Here is an 18415-nt window from a genome sequence, read left to right as displayed (position 1 = left end):
ATTACTAGCTTAAATTATATTACATATCACTCTATCTGATCATATGGTTTATATCTGTGTCACTTCTGATTCCGTGATTAAACTAGTTGATGTAATAATAACCTCATACAAACACTCAACTAATGTGTATTATATTGTTTTTATATTGTGATTTAAGTAGTTTATTGAATGTGACTTCATATAGGTGATTAAGCTAGTTGATATAATAATAACCTAATAATAATAATCAACTAAAATATATCATATCGTTTTTATATCGTGATTTAAGTAGTTTATTCAATGTGACTTCATATAGATGATTAAACTAGTTGATATAATAATAACCTCATACAAACACTCTACTAATGTATATCATATTGTTTTTTGTACTATATACAAAAAATATATATATATTTTGTACTATATACTAATGTATATCATATCGTGATTTAAGTAGTTTATTTAATGTGACTTCATACAGATGATTAAACTAGTTGATATAATTGACACTTTATGTTAATATTTAACTTTATTATCACTGTAATATTTTCTTATTGTGATTTAATTAATTCATATCATAGTCTCTGTAAGTTACGATTCAGTTACTTTATGCTATTATCACTTGCTATCACGATTTAGTTAAAATTTGTAATTCTTACTTTATTAAAACAATCCAGCATGTTGTGCCATGAACTTCAATAGGTTGTTTTATTTTCGTACCGAAACCTGAGATGATTTTACAAAATCACAACGTATCTATATAGATTTGAGGATTTTTGTCATATCGACTTTATCTATTAGACGGCTATATCCTAACTATTCTAAGGGATTTCGTGACTGTATCTGCTAGCGCAGTACCTTGGTATTTTTTTAAGGATATCTGTATACAGTTTTAAAATAAACAAACGCAAACGGTAATGTTACTTATTATAGATCCTGCCGACATAATCACTATTTGTCGGAAATTACATAACTGGTGAAGAACTGTATTACTTATGATGCCATATTGTTAATGTAAATTTATTTTGAACACTGTAAAGACATTTTTTTTAATAAACTGTGGTATTTTTGATATAATATTATTACACTAAAAACAAACTCAGAGTAACTTGCACACAACATTTTCCTTATAGTTGATCCCTTTGATATAAAAAGAAGTTCCTTTTAATGCAGGGAGTTCTTCCACCAATAGGGTTCATCGTAAACTTTTTGAAATTCAGTATTACGATATAATTTACCTTCAAGGATCAGAAATCAAATTACAGTTCAGAAATAATAGAAACACTGCACACATGAAACTTATAACACACTTATCTAATCATTAAAAATTCTACAATTTACGAATAATGGCTTTAAGCATATTCAAGACTTTTTTTATATTAAAGTGGAATGTATCACATAGCTTTCCAGTGCAACACATGCGCTGTAAATATATTGTGTCAAAAATCGTTGAATTAATAGTTCAAGTTTGTTTTTGTTTTTTTGTTTTTTAGAATTTCGCACAAAGCTACTCAAGGGCTATCTGTGCTAGCCGTCCCTAATTTAGCAGTGTAAGACTAGAGGGAAGGCAGCTAGTCATCACCACCCACCGCCAACTCTTAGGCTACTCTTTTACCAACGAATAGTGCGATTGATCGTAACATTATAACGCCCCAACAGCTGAAAGGGTGAGCAGATTACGAGTCGCACGCCTTAACACGCTTGGCCATGCCGGGCCAATAATTGAAGAGATTAATAAAGTTTATAAAGCGTGATACACCTAATGATTAACTTCACAATGTATCACATGTCTGAACTCTTCTGTCAAAACGACTCAGAATCTTGATATATTTGATGCTTTAAAATTCGACACTTGCGAGATATCTTCAAAGAGTTTGCTGCTTGTGCGCACTTCATAATAAAACGGCATCTGGAGGTAGTGAATTAAGTGAGCTAGCAACACAGTCCTTTCCGCACGTTTAAAACCATACAAGATCATTGGTTTGCTCTGGTTTCCCGTAGCAACGAACGGGTAAAAATAGTAAAACATTACGTAGCCCTGGGTGAGATACCACGCAGGCCAGTATGAAATAACTGGGATCAAGGACACATGTCCCGGGCAAGACTTGAACTCTTAATCTTTCAACTCTAACGAATTCAAATCATTAATCAATATATACATATATATACTTGTGTATAGAACACAATACGCGTATTAACAAGCAGCGGAAGTCGGGCCTTGTTCTGTTGAAATACATAATATTTTTTTCCTGTGCTATAACTTGTTTTTATATTTACCAAAGTACTATATACTTATATATATAAATTAAACCACCAAATCCTGGTGAAATGCTAGTCCTTAACCAAGCTGAAACTGCTTTCATAATGAAAAGTAACAATATATTAAATCGTGAAATTTATTTATTTTTTTGTTTTTTTATTGAAGTACAGTACTTTATATATATATATATATATACACATATTTGATTTGTGTTTAATTAACAAGCCCAAACTCAAGCATTCCAGACTAGGGCATTTAATAAGCTATAACTGTCAAATGAATTATAGTTTTATACTCTTTGTGGAAGTGTTGTTATTCTGAGGCGTCGTCGAGAGGACGGTAGTTAATAAATATAACTGGTGTCTCTCTAAAACCCAAGACTGTAAGGAAGCTCAGAACGGGTAAAAACATTTTACCGCCTATCATGAAAAAAAACAGTACATAGCAGCTAAAAAATGTTTACTACCATATATTAGTAGTACGTAATTTTATGACATGTAAGTCAATTAAACATATCGAAATCCAGAGTACGAAATGTTTGTGTTCCTTTATGTGTTATGCTATACATATATGTTCGAAATATGTATACAGACACGACATACAACTTCAAATTGTATAACCATTTGATAACTGCATTAAAATTATTAACTCTTAGTTAAGTTAAAACACTTAATTCGTGTTTAATTGACCTTTACTGGTCCCGAAGATCAATGGCAAGTCTTCAGTAAATTAGTTATGAAAAACAACAACTATTTCAGTAACTTTATTGTTAACATATTTTAATGTCAGTTTCAATTGAAGAATTCGTTTTAATTAGATTTTGATTTTAAGTTGACAATAACAAAATAGTTTATTTTATAAGCGATTTTAAAAAGAATTTTAAACTGAAAAATAAAAGTTGGATATTATATTTTTATTTAAACGACAAAATTTAAACTTAAATTTCCTTACTTATCATAAAACCGTGTAATTCCTTTCAACTGTTTTTTGTAACTTCTACGTTAAAGAGTATCCTGTGATAATAAGAATAAAAACAACTGAAAACAAGGAAATTCTCCAAGTTTTATTACACATTCCATCTTGATAGGCTTACCGCTTGTACAGCGGTAAGCCTACGGATTTACAACGCTAAAATAACGGATCCGATTCCCCTTGGCGGACTCAGGAGATAGCCCAATGTGGCTTTGCTATAAGAAAACATACACACGCACTCACACCATTTCGAAGGGAAACCTTGAACTGCAATATATTGCAGTTATATATATATATATGTATATGAATATTGTAATGTTTGAGCCATAATAGAAATAAATGCATGAAAACCAACATAACTTGTTGAAAATCATTACAAGAGCAATAAATAGTTTACTTCTTTATTTTACTTTATTTTTTCCATTAGATGTACTCTAATCATACATCAACTATATTTCTGCACTCGTAGTTTCACTTCCAGGGTTACTTACCGACCTCAGTTTAAACTAAAAAATAATTTCATCGGATTTCAGACTTCATACCAGAATTAGATAGTTTTAACGTTTTCAAATCAATTTGATGGTTAAAACACTCTAGTCATAACTGTTAAACTTCAACTAACTGCCTCAGTTAGGAATATGTAATGTCTATAGTCTGATACTGTTAAGCATCGACCAGAATAATCTTGTGGAACTCAGTAGCGCTCATTGTTAAAAGTGGTTAATCTTATGCGTTCTAAGTAATGAAGTAAACATTGGTGTACAGAGTTGATCTTTGGATTGCTGTGCTTAATGATAAGTTAAGAATGCTTCAAGTTATATTTCAGTGTTCAACTTCCCAAACCCAAGTTATATTTCAGTGTTCAACTTCCCAAACCCCAAGTTATATTTCAGTGTTCAACTTCCCAAACCCCAAGTTATATTTCAGTGTTCAACTTCCCAAACCCCAAGTTATATTTCAGTGTTCAACTTCCCAAACCCAAGTTATATTTGGTAAACTCCCATGTGTTTCGTGTATATCAATACAACGAATCATTTCTTGCAAGCGCACAGATTTTTTTTTAATATTAAGTTTCTCGTTTTCTTTAAAACTTACGTAGAATTAATTAATTATCACCATCCTGGCCATCATTTACAACTCACGCACAAGTGTTAATAAGCAGGGTTAGTCAGAGAAATTCAAGGTCCTAATGCTGCCCCGTTAACATTGTATACTCATCACTCTCGTTCAACTTCTCGTATACATGGCACTGAACATATTTCATCAGTTATGCTATTTGCAACTAACCCAAGTCACTTTAAATCATTTGTAAATCACACTGAACCGGCTACGACATAATACTTGGCGTGTAAGCCTATGGATCGCAAGGTCTAAGTTTTGAACAGATGAACATGCTTCGCTTTTTCAGCTAAGAGCGTGACAGTCAATCCCATTATTCGGGTCCGAGCCAGACAAAATCCCTGTGGCGACGTAAGCTGCTAACTATTGCTGTTTTCTATATGGTAGGTAATTAAATATTAGGAACGGCTATAACTGAATTATAGGGGATTTCGTTCTGAGTGTTTGGCCCTAACGAGACCGTTGAGGTTGAAAATGTCACTGTGCTAGATTACTCGAAAGAGACTAGCCGTACAGCATACTCAGCTTTCATTCCAGTCAAAACTAGCACTTGTACAAGTTGCAAACCTCATAACGTAGTAAAACACACACACACATGTTGTTTGACTTCATCTTTACCACTTTCCAGTAGAACATCACCTGGTCACTGCAACCTTTTTTAATATCAGTTTAACACAGAATAAAACATTTGTAAATAGCGAGAAGGGAGTGGTCTAGGGGGAAGCTTGCCGGGATGCGAGTCTGTTAATGATCCGTTGCAGCAGAATCGCGCTTCGCATTTTGGATACGTTATAAAACAACGTTATTTGATTAGAATAACCCCAAAATTGGCGTTCGGTTGTGTTAATATGTGTCTCCTGTTATAATCTAACGGTTTAATATTAGTTACAGTTAACGCAGAAAGGCTTCATGTATCTTTGAGCGGATATCCGAAACAAACAAATCTAATTAGTAAATGTGTGAAACATACTGTTACAATACCTAAGGTCTTTGAAACTGTTTTACAATTTCTTAGACGTATATTGAATAACTGCATTCCCAAATAACTGAATTAAATGTTAAACGTAAAGAAAGAAATTAAGCCTGAAAATAAAATGATATACAGCTTTAACGTTTCAAACAAACAAAAAAAGAAACCCAACACTTCGCTTCGTTATAAAAGTAACCAATTATACTACTTAAGTAATCAAACATAAGAAAGATCACTTACAAGAAACCTATTATCGTAAAGCTGAAATACAATTATTGATATATGTTTATAGATGTGTATGTAAAAACATTGTTTGAGTAGGTAAGTAAATATTGATATTAAAATGAAGGACAAACGAAAGACGTTAAAAATGAGTAAGATTAAACCTATGATGAAAGAATGTTTTAACTATGAAAATAAGTCTTAACTACGACTAAAATGGTGTTTATATATATATATATATATATATATATAAGGTGTTATAATTTTAACAGTTCTCTAAAGTGGTCATTTGTTTCTATATAAATATTCTTGTACCATCACATCTTTAGATGAAATGAGATATTGTGTAGAAGTTAAAACAATAGATAAAAATACTCGTCTCACTTTTGTTTGTTTTTGAATTTCGCGCAAAGCTACAGGAGGGCTATCTGCACTAGCCGTCCCTAATTTAGCAGTGTAAGACTAGAGGGAAGGCAACTAGTCATCACCACCCACTGCCTACTCTTGCGCTACTCTTTTTACCAACGAATAATGGGATGGATGGATGGATACTTTATAATGCCCACACGGCTGAAAGGACGAGCATGTTTGGTGCAACGTGGATTCGAACCCGCGACCCTCAGATTACGAGTCGAACGCCTTAACCCACCTGGCCACGTCAGGTCATTTCACTTTTGTTCGGCCCAGCATGGTCAGGTGGTTAAGGCATTCGACTCGTAAATCGAGGGTCGTGGGTTCGAATATCCGTCACACCAAACATGCTCGCCCTTTCAGCCACAGAGACGTTTTAATGTGACGATCAATGTTCGCTAGTAAAATAGTAGCCCAAGAGTTGGCGGTGGGTGGTGATGACTAGTTGCCTTCCCTCTAGTCTTACACTGCTAAATTAGGGACGGCTAGCGCAGATAGCCCTCGGGTAGCATTGCGCGAAATTCAAAAACGAAACCACTTTTTTCAATTTTGATCTTAAATAGCTGTTTCACTCCATACTAAATACTATGGAGGGTTACATTAAAATAATTTTGAATATGTGAATCAACAAATCACCTGACAACCACAGCAGTGTTAAAGTCGTGGTGTGATGGTATATATTTGAACAACAATTTGGTAATGTCTAGTGATTTCTAAGTAGTGTGGTGCCGCGTTTCGTAGGTACTGTGGTAGCAAAGATTTATCGTTTTTAGAAGGGCATCTAACTGCCCTTTCTTTTGCTAACAAGTCATATACTCATATCACAACGATGTGCTTAGATTGGGAACTTAAAATTTTCAAAACGGGGATATTCCTTGTACTTAATAACATTAGTAAACTAAGGAATGTGGATGAACTTGGGGCACCAGAATTCTCCTGAAAGAGATTTACAATAGGTTGCAATTTAGTTATTGTAAGTAAAATGAGGCGTTTGGTAACAGATGATAACCAACGAACGAAAGGTAATTGGTAAACGTGGTATGCGTGTCCAAAGCAACATTTTGCAACATAATCAAGAAGGATCTCTGCTTGGTAAAGCGACACAAGTCCCGTGCACACAAGCTGCCCCATGGCATATTTGTTCAAGCGTTACGTGCTTTAATTAGTTATAGAACGAAACACATATTCATGCAACTACCTACGAAGATATCCGGCCAATTCGCTAGACGCAGCGCTTATAGATTTATGTGCTATTGAAATGTTGAAGCAGACGTTGAGTTTACAGAGTACAAAAAGACTGCAGGGAGGATCAGTATACTTTGGTCATGGTAGTGTTACGACGCCTACTTTTTATAATGGAAACTACGCTGCGACTCTAAAGTCAAGAGACACAATGTCATCAGATGGAGCGTCACTGGACATGACAACACGAACAAAAAGATGTGATGGTGTTATACAATTGTGTTAGTATAATTATGAACATGTTTACACTGAGTCCAAATAAAAAAGCATAACGATCATGTCTGATAAACTGGAAATGAAATAATTACCAAAGAAATATTTGCTCAGTTGAAGATCAGAGATCATTTCAAAACTTTTTTTTTTCAGTTTACGTGGTCAAAATTTGTTTAGCTTAGTGCAAAACGTTCTAAGCGTTTTCAATAAATTAAAATTATTTTGAGTTGGGTTTAAAAAGAACCAAAACAAAACATACTTTACTTTCCTAAATGTCTCGTGTTTTTTGTTTGCTTACAAAGTTATAACTATAGGAAGTTAAAAGTAGATACTGGAAGTTTCGCGAGCTGAAAAAACCAACAGCAACTTACGTTTTAGTTGATATTTATTCATATAAATTAACTTATAATAACTTACTTCGCTGCACAAAAAAATCAACATAAACCGTTATTGAAACGTGTACTGTTCTTATCAAGTTTCTAAGGAATACAGAAAAGTTATCTGCAGATGGTCTAATTTCAAACCTGGAAGAGTAGGTGTTTAGTATAACGGATAAGTAGAACTCGTATGTATATAAAGTAGATAAGGCTGAAGGAAACCTCCACACACGCATTCTTATCAAGTCCATGAGTTTGCTAAGTTTATCTGTTAGTGTTATTACACTTCTCTATCTACTCGAAGACTGCATTATCTAGGACCGTTCACTCTTAATGATGTAAACAAGCCATTAGAAGCATGCGTCAAACTGATACATCGAAAAAGAGACAGAGCCCGTACAGAATAGACAGCACTGCGGCTATCATACAATTTAAATAGAAAAATGGATCCTTCCTTTTCTTACAATAAGTAACTTTACTTAGAGAAATATATACATGTATATTATTATAAGGGTACTTGAAAGTATTTAAATATCAGACACGTTTATACGGTTCTTTCGTGGTCTATTTCTTTTCATCGCTGAAATTCAAAATCTTAATGCGAAGAAGACAAATTCGCAGTTAATAAAGAATGTTTTTGTTTTTCATACATATATGAATCGGCATATCTTCGTGTATATGAATTAGCCGAGTTTCGTTTATGGTTCAGAATCTGTATTGCTGTCCCGCAATACATTGATGACACACAATGAATCTGTGTACGATTCAGTAAATGTACGTATATGAATCAACAGATATTTGATTATGAATCACACAAAAGTTCGAGCATGAATGAACAGAGATCTGTATGCGAATCAGAGAAGAGGTCTTTGTATGAATCATCAGAGGTTTGTGTATAAACCAGTACAAACTAGAAACACCTGACAAGAAATCAGACAACAAAACGGAAAAAAAACATAAACTTATTTTAAGTAGTATCTGATATGAAAATTATATCACAAGCAAACAAAAAATGGAAAAATTTATGTGTATCTATGTAAGCATTAGTATACATTGTATCCTCCTTCGAAACAGTTCCTGCGTCAAAAGAAAAATAACTCGATTTCTAAAACGCTCTAATTTAACTTTAAAGGAACATATATGAATTCGCACATTCATATATAATAAGTAGAGATTCATGAATGAACCAGTATATGTTCATAAATACGCTATTCTCATGCATTTGAATGAGTAAAACAATGAAAATTTTGTGCTTGGACATACTAATATTCGTAGATGATGAGCTAAACATTCAGGAAAATTTGATATTTTGAAAGAATGTCAGATTAAACGGTTATGCATTATGTCTTTGTTTACTTTTTTTCGTTGGGCCCGGCATGGCCAAGTGTATTAAGGCGTGCGACTCGTAATCTGAGGGTCTGGGTTCGCATCCCCGTCGCGCCAAACATGCTCGCCATTTCAGCTCTGGGGGTATTATAATGTGACGGTCAATCCCACTATTCGTTGGTAAAAGAGTAGTCCAAGAGTTGACGGTGGGTGGTGATGACTAGCTGCCTTCCCTCTAGTCTTACACTGCTAAATTAGGGACGGCTAGCACAGTTAGCCCTCGAGTAGCTTTATGCGAAATTCAAAAACAAACAAACTTTTTTCGTCAAAGCTACACACCATATAGAATTCACAGGCCGATTCGTTAAGCCACTTCCTGCCCTTCAATGTAGCGATGAATAACTAAACCGCACTATACACATCAATATTGCTTACTAAGTCTGGCTTGGAGTTCTGTATACATCGGTAAGGTGTAAGATAGAATACAGTGCATGAACAGCAATATTTCCAAAAACGTGTTTTCCATAGTCATTGAAAACTAGAATGAATTTTTTTTTCAGCAAGATTGCGCTCGTATATATCGTTTATGTGGTTTGCGATACTTATGTTTTAATCTAGAACTGACGTTATATTTATTAATGCCTTCTTCCAATCCTTCTTAAAGTAGTCCTTGTCACCAACATGCCGATTATCTCTTCACATGAAGATGAACATAAACTATCATCATTGGTTAATAACACACAATTTTTTTTTCCTGATATTGAAAATTCTGACAGCTGATGAACTTTGAAACTCATCATAATAGAGGACAAAATGTCATTATGGTAACGCCGAAATAAAAAGATTGTTACTCCAAAATTGATACATCGAAGCTCAATTTTCAACTCTCGTACACAACGTTTTTCATCAGAGTTCAACTGGTGGAAAATCAGCCAATGGAAGGGCGCAAATTAAACTTAAGTGGAATATGAAATGAAAATTACCTCACCAACGATAAATAATATGCAAAATATTTCATGTTACCATATATTATTAACCATTGTCTTTTCCCCTTGCGGCAGGATTTGCATAAAATAAAACAAACTTGATTTCTAAAATTATTCAAATTAAGTATATGTACACCAATCAACACTCCCTCAAAAAAAGAACTGTCTAAAATATTTACGTATTAAGAGAGATCATATACTTAATTCCAACTGACATTGGAAAACGTATAATTAACGCATACCGTTAGCTGATATAAATGTCTTATTCTCTATTCACCGTCTGCTGAAACAGCTATAGCACGCATGATCGTTATTCCCACAAAAGTACTTGAGCACGATTATCCAGTTTGAGTATTTGTTCCTTTCCTACAAAGGTGATTTCATTGTTGATTTGTATATATTGAAATACTTTACTGTACCATTTCTAAAACAAATAAAGCCACTGTGTAAATAAATGCATAGAGACAACTATATATTTAGAAACTTCTCAATTGCAATAATTTCCATTCGTTTTCTTTGTCAGCTGAACACATAGCGTTGTTCGTTTTATTGAAGCATATTGTATGCACAGATACAAGTGCTTCCTGTATTTACAGATAACAATAACGTGTACAGGTTTAATAAATGTTGTTTTTGCATTTCAGTGGAAAGAAACCTGAAATTAGACTTATATTGTGTATTCAACAAGACGAAGTTTTAAACCTTGCCTTCCTTGACTTCAAATGAAAAATACAGCTTTAGGACTTAAACACGTTCTCGTCAGCAGGTTTTGTGCTGAGATAATATTTTTATGAGAACGATATAAAAAGGCCTTCTTCCCCGTGACCACATTCATATCGAATGTTTAACACTCTGTTAAAAGGAATTTTCACATAACAGCCTCAACTGCTAGCTATCATTACAAAATACAAAGTTTCATGACATATTAAAACCTTAACGCACATTAAAATTTAAAAATAAAACGTTTCATCACAGTTTAAACACGTCCAGATAAGAAAAAATGTTTGATAAACAGCGCATTTCTTACTTCAAGAAAGATTTTATGATGTATATCAATTACTAATGCTAAAGTTCGCCTTTCAAGAACTCCCCCGCTTGTGGGCATTAATATTAAATACGTAAAGTATAACACAACCCTTTGTTACTGGTCCTCCAGTGAATCAACAATAAGACCAAACAATAACAACGCAAAGTATAAGTGAGCCCTTTCCTTACTGACCCACCAGTACCTCAACGCAAATCTGAAAGAAAAAAAAGTAAAGTATAAGTAAAACCTTTCTCACTGGCCTTCCAATGGCTCAATGGTAAGTCTAAGTATTAACCACATAAACTTTAATAAGCCCTTTCTTATTCGCTCATCAGAAGCTTAATCGTAGATATAAACAATAATTATATAAAGTATAATAAGCCCTCTTTTACTAGCTTTCCATTGGCTCAATGGTAAGTCTAAACAATAAATATATATCGACTAATAAAACTTTCTTACTAGACATTCAATCAAACAACGTTAATTCTAAAGGAAAGCTATGTAAAGGTGATCCCTTCCTTACTGGCCCTCCAGTGCCTCAATTGTTTGTCTAAAGAAAAACTGTATCAAGTATAACTGAACCCTTTCTTAACGGCCCTCCATTAGTTTAACAGTAAGTTTAAAGTGTAAATATGCAATAAATAAGTCTTTCTCCTACCGGTCCTTCAGTGGCCCAAAGACAAGTTTAAAAAATAACTACGTCAAATTTAAATGAATCCTTTCTTACTAGCTCGACAGTGGGTCAACAAATAGCCTAAAGAATAATTACCTAAAATATAAGGGAATGCTTTCTAACTGGTTCTACAGTGGCTAAACAGTAAGTCTAAACACTAACTACAAAAAGTGAAAGCGAGCTAGGGGCGTAAATCCTGGGGGGGGGATACACCCCCTTCATTTTAGGTGGGGTATGGTGCATACAATCATCCCCCCCTACAGTTTGGTCTGTTGAATTGTTTTATTGCATAACAGGCCTACAAATTGTGTATTTGTTCTTGTGATTCTCGTGTTCTTACCAATCGAATTACATAATTAGGCCTAGATGTAGGCTTTTTCAGTAGCCGAAATGTACATCTTTAATGTAGGCGTGCTTCTAAGCTTTTCGATCTAAGCGATAGTTCGTAAGTATCACTCAGTAGGCCTAAGTATACATGCAGGGCTTGCAAGCACTATCACAGAATCTACCTACGTCTTGTACGTAGTGTAAGATTAAGTAAAATATTCATCACAACAAATTGAACAGAGCATGAAATTCGAAAATATTACTCCCAAGCATAAACTCTTGTGATCTAGATCTGGCAGGCCATTTGTAGCTTGTAGCTGCATCAATCTTATGTGTATATTGTGCGGTTTTCCTAACCCATTTGATCTTATGCATGTCTAGCCGGTTTATTGTCGAACGCCTTACTCTCCTTACCTGCCGAAGCCGATGACCATAGTGTACGTTTAGTGTACAGTTAACGACAGGTTCGGGTCGCTCGGATGCAGACGCGATCTACATCACCCCCCTCTGCTACCTTTAGTCTGAGCCTCGATTTTACAACAGGGCTCGTTAGATCTATGTTTGTGGCCCTCATTAATCCATGAAATTTCAGATTATCACTGCCCTCTAATAAAGTGCTGGTGCTTTATGGTAAAAGAACAATATATTCTCTTATCATAGATAGTAAAAATATTGTATTTTCTTGTATAATTAGAACACAAAAGGAGCGATTTCAACGGCCTGAAGCCTCTACTTGAATTGTATTGTTAGTGTTTGTTTAGGTGTTTTTATTTAATAGACGTGCTTATAGACATTATATCACAACGTGTTTGCCTTTTGATGAGCTTCAACAAGAATATAAAATATTTGTGATTGTTTAAATATTTTTCGAGAAACTTGCAATTACTTGTGTTGTAACTAGCACACATTATTGTCCCAGCGAAGCACAGGCGGTCAGTCGGTTCGGTAGTCACTGTGAGTTTCGCGCGTTCGACTTAAATACATTGTACAGTTCAGTCCTACTTCCATTCTGTTCTATCTTTGTTCGTTGTACGTTAGAGGTTTTCAATAAAGACTGTATTTTAGCTTGTTGAGTCATCTGGGAAACAGATTTATTCAATTTATTGCATTATGTCAAGCAAGCGTCTGAAACTTTCCGATATTAGACAGTTCTGCAAGCCAGTTACTAGTACTACAAGTGACAATGCAGATGCAGATAATCCAACAACCTCAAGCAAAGGAATAGAAACTTGCCATATTGAGGAAATACCATGTTCATCAGAGGACGAGTCTGAAAATGATTGTGCAACTATTGCACATCATGAACCACCATATAGTTGTGAAACAAGTTTGTGCAGTAATGAAAAATCTGACACTCCACAGATACAGTATGGAAAGCCATATCATCCAGACGCACAACTAATACCACGACAGAAAGCAAAATCTCAAAATATCAACTTTGATGAGTTCCTATGGCTGCACTTCGACAAGCAGACTCAAAAAGTCATATGCTTTCATTGTTCCAAGGCAGAAAATAGAAGCCTTTTTACAGGGAAATTGGAAAGGCCAGTGGAATATACCTTCATATCCACCGGTTTTTACAACTTGAAAAAGGCAAAACAGAAATTCAACGAACAACAATCCTCCTCTTAGCACAGATTCACTATATCTCCAGAAGGTTCACCTGATGTAATTCCAGTGACTATCCAGCGACATGATGGAAAAAAGCAGCAGCAGGAAGAAGGCTAAAGAAGTCTAGCCAAAATATTCAGAAGTTTACGTTTCTTACTGCGTCAAGGTTTAGCATTACGTGGACATACTGATACGGAGGGGAACATCCTGCAGTTAATGAAGCTCCTGGAAGAGGAAGATCCTGAGTTGACGGCCTACTTGTCAAAGAAAACCACATTCACATCACCCCAGGCTCAGAATGAAATAATGGAGATGTTCAGCCATCAAATACTGAGGAACATAGCACACAAAGTGCAACAAAGTAAAATCTTTGCATTAATGGTTGATGGCACTCAAGATGTTACAGGTGCCGAACGTGAAGCAATATGTGTACGATACGTAGAGTAGAACCTTAACGTCCATGAGACATTTCTTGGTTTGTACAGTGTTTCCAATACAACTGGTGAAACAATATCCTCGACTATACTTGATGTACTGACTAGACTCAATTTACCACTGTCAGGATTAAGAGCACAAACTTATGATGGAACTAACATGAGTGGTGCGTACAGTAGATTCCAGGCAAAAATAAAAGAGAAGCAACCGTCAGCTTTATTTTTCACTGCGGAGCACACAAGGCTAATTTAATAATACAACATACAGTTGAAGCTTGTGAATGTGTCCGATATTCTATCCAGTGAGTACATGAACTTGGTGTCTTGCTTCAGAGGTCAGGCAAATACAAGACAATCTTTGAAAATATTGTATCGTCAGACAGCCACAATGGTCCAGTTAAATACATTCGCCCATTGTTGGTTGTGCCGCTTATCTGCAATTACATGTGCTAATAATCACTACAGTGACATTGTTGATTCTTTGCCTGAATTAGCAAATGAAAAATCAGATGTAGCAGTGAAAGCACGAGATCTGCTGGACAGATTTGACAAAGGAAAGACAGTTTTAGGATTGTTGATGGCTCAGCATCCATTAACTGCATTAGAGGAACTAAACCGTGCATTCCAAGCGAATTTAGCGACAGTATCTGGCATGATTGAAGCATCTGCAATGACAGTTGAGCAATTGCAGGTATTGCGAACAAAGGAAAATTACAACAAGATATTTGATGAAGCTGAGAAAAAGGTAACTTCTCTAGATCTGGTGCCTATTGAACTACCACGCATTCGCAGACCTCCCAGAAGGATCACAGGTGATAGCTCAGCACACCATTCTGCAACAGCTTGAGATTACTACAGAAGTCAATATTTTAAATTTGTGGACACAGTCATAGAACATCTGACCACTAGATTCAATGCAGACAACAATGACTTGAGGCAATATCTGACACTTGAGAACATGATCACATCTGGCAAGATTGACAACTCGGTTATAAACTTCTATCCAGAAATCTCTGCACAACGGCCCGAGTTTCAGTTGTCCATGTTCAAAGGAACAACAAAAGCATATCTCTGAAAGCTGCGAAGGATGCTTACTGTAAAATGCATGAAACAAGCCAGCAGATGTTTGGTGAAGTGTTTGTTTTCATGAAAATTTTGCTTGTATGTCCAGTATCCAGGTGCGAGTGTGAACGCAGCTTTTCTGGATTAAGACGGTTGAAGACGTGGTTAAGGTCAATTATGTCTCAGTGCCGCCTCAACCATGTGGCAGTTTGTCACACTCACAAAGATGAGGTCGACAAGATAAATATAGAATAGCTTATGAAAGAATTCATAAACAGATAATCACAAAGGAGGTCTACGTTTAGGAACGTGTAGACTAGAGGACTAAATGAATCTTTCTTCAAAGAAAAGTATGAATAATTATATGCTACATTGTACTGATGTGTAATTTTCAAGAGTTCGCAAAGACATTTTAATTATTTTTATCAAACAACATGAACAGTTTTTCAGTAGATATAAACTTATCAAGGGTAATTACTAATTTTATTAATATTTGAAAACGTAATTCATGCAATGAAAGTTATTAGTAACCTTGTCAAGTTTATTTGTCTTTTATTCTGTGCAGTGTGCAGGAATAAATTCATGTGGCAGTTAATTTGTGACACATTTGTCTTTAGTCTATTAACATTTTGAAAACTGTTCACAACACCTCACTTATACAAACCTACATGGAAACCTTGAAGTATGGTGGCAACAAAATTACTCTGTGACTGCATGTTTACAGCTTTCAGGTTCACGTGATCAGAGATTACCAATTTGCAAATTGAACAGTCCACATAAGTGGTTGCAAAAATCATTCCCCACTCATCGGGTGTAAAAAATCTATGCCCCTGAGCGATCCCTTTATTACTGGCTCTCCACGAGCTCAAAAGCTAGTATAAAGAAGAATTACGTAAAGGATAAGTAAGACCTTTCTGATTAGGTCTCCAGTAACTCAAAGTAAGTCTAATAAATAACTATGTAAAGTGTAAGTGAAACATGTGTGGCACAAAGTTAGATCTAAAGAATAAATTCGAGAATTAAAAGTGTGCTCATTCTTTCTGGCCCTCCATTGGCTAAACAGTAAATCTAGAGAATAGCTATGTAAAACATAAGTGAGGCCTTTCTTAGTAGCCACAATGAATGGTAAGTTTAAAGAATAAATACATATAATTAAAATAAAACCTTTCTTTCTGGTCTTCCTGTGGCTCAATGGTAAGTCTAAAAAATAACTACTTAAAGTATAACTGAGAGATTTCTTATTAGTCCACCAGTGACTCAACGGTTAGTCTAAAATATAGAGATAATTTTAATACTGGTTCTGCAGTGGTTCAACGGTAAATCTAAAAAAAACGTATTGAAAGTAAAAGTGGGCCCTATGGTAGCTCAATGGTAAGGCTAATAAATAACTATATAAAGTATAAGTGAGACATGAATTATTGGCCTTACAATTGCCCAACAGTACGTTTAAGTAACAACTACTTAAAGTATAAGTGAGTCCTTTTTTTTACCGGTCCTCCAGTGACTCAGTAGCAAGTTCAAAGTATAACTAAGTATAGTTAATGTGAGACCTTTCTTACTGGCCTTCCATTGGCTGAACAGTAAGTCTATAATATAATTATATACAGTATAAGTGAGACTTTTATTATTAGCTCTATAGTGGCTCAACAGTACGTTTAAAGAACAAGTACTTAAATGTCGTTTTTGAACTGCGAAGTTTAAAAAAGTATAAATCAGTGTTGTAAAACATGCTTTAATCAAAGTAAGCACTATTTGCTTCAACTCATTTTTGCTACCGTGTAATGATATTGTTTATACTCCTGCTGTAGAAATCAGAGTTTCTATGGTCAGTGAGCTCCCTGAAAGCTTCTTCTGCAGCTGCTTGGTTTTGAAAGCGTTTATTGTTCAAAAAGTTGTCTAAGTTCTTAAAAAAATGAAAACTTGTGGGGGAAAAGTCTGGGAAATAAGGTGGATGTGGCAGAACCTCGATTCACAATTTGTTCAATATTTGGAGCGTCATCCTTGACAGGTCTCATAACGCCGATTTTGTTGATCTTCAGTCAGCTCTTGCCGAACCCACTTATCCAATTCTATCGTCTTTCCAATCGCACTTAGGTGGTTAGCAATGCTTGATTTCTTCTTGATGACGAGAAACCCACGTGAAATAAAAATGTATCTCAGAACCGTTGATATGGGTATTAACACTTTTATTGAGAAGGAGAGAACAACGTTTCAGCCTTCCTAAGTCGAAACGCTGTTCTTTTGTTTATCAATAAAAGTGTTAATACCCATAATAACCGTTCTGAGATACAATGTTTGATTTGCTTGTGTCTAGCTTTTCTGCAAGCTCACGTACTGTTGTGTGAGGGTCTGCCTCAACTGCTTCTCTTCATGTGTTTTCATCTAAGGATGGTTTCCTTCCACGACCTTCGAAGTCTTCAAGACTTTCATCTCCATGTCGAAATCTTTGGAACCAACGCTGTACTGTACGTTCAGTAACAGATCCACGTGCGAATGCCTGGTTGGTGTTCTGTGTAGTTTTGGGTAGCTTTTCGTCCAAGTTTGAAGTCGTAGAGGAAAATCAGACGAACGTCCTTCTTGTCCATGTTGCCTTTGGGGTTGCGAAACTTACTTTGAGTGGAGTTGAAACAATAGAGAATTAAAACTCTTTGTAAGCGACAAACGTTGGATTAAACTAACCAGCCAATGATACGTTACTCAATATTCATCTTCTAAATGTCATCGTGAGAATTTCATATTTATTTCTGAACAACCTAACATTTATTGTAGTTACAGTGGTTCAACGGTAAATCTAAAGAGCAACTATTTAAAATAACTTTATAAAGGATAAGCGAACCCTTTTCCTACTGTTCCTTTATTGTCTCAATAGTGAGTTTAAAGTATAACTAAATCTAGTTGATGTAAAACCTTTCTTACTTCCCTTGAAGTAACTCAACAGTAAATCTATAATATAACTGTTTAAAGTACAAGTGAGACCTTTATTACAGGCTATGTAGTGGCTCAATAGCGAGTTTAAAGAACAAATACTTAAAGTATTAGTAAACGCCTTTTTTAACTGCTCCTCCAGTGCTTCAGTGATAACTCTGTAGAATCGTCATGTAAAGAATAAATGAGCCCTTTATTACTAAGTAATAACTACATGAACTTCGACGAGGTCTTTCTCAATAGCTCTTCAGAGGCTCACTCGTAAATCTAAACAATAAG

At 35.1% G+C, this 18415-nt stretch overlaps 1 protein-coding gene across 1 annotated transcript in view; it reads left to right on the top strand.

The window, feature by feature from the left end:
- The window catches only part of LOC143223113 (uncharacterized), a 184482-nt gene that overhangs the window by 106508 nt on the left and 59559 nt on the right, over positions 1-18415 (top strand). The gene's annotated exons all lie outside the window — the stretch shown is intronic.

The sequence above is a fragment of the Tachypleus tridentatus genome, chromosome 1 (genome assembly GCF_004210375.1).
Source record: "Tachypleus tridentatus isolate NWPU-2018 chromosome 1, ASM421037v1, whole genome shotgun sequence".
Taxonomy (NCBI): domain Eukaryota; kingdom Metazoa; phylum Arthropoda; class Merostomata; order Xiphosura; family Limulidae; genus Tachypleus; species Tachypleus tridentatus.
This window is presented reverse-complemented; position numbering and strand designations above follow the sequence as displayed.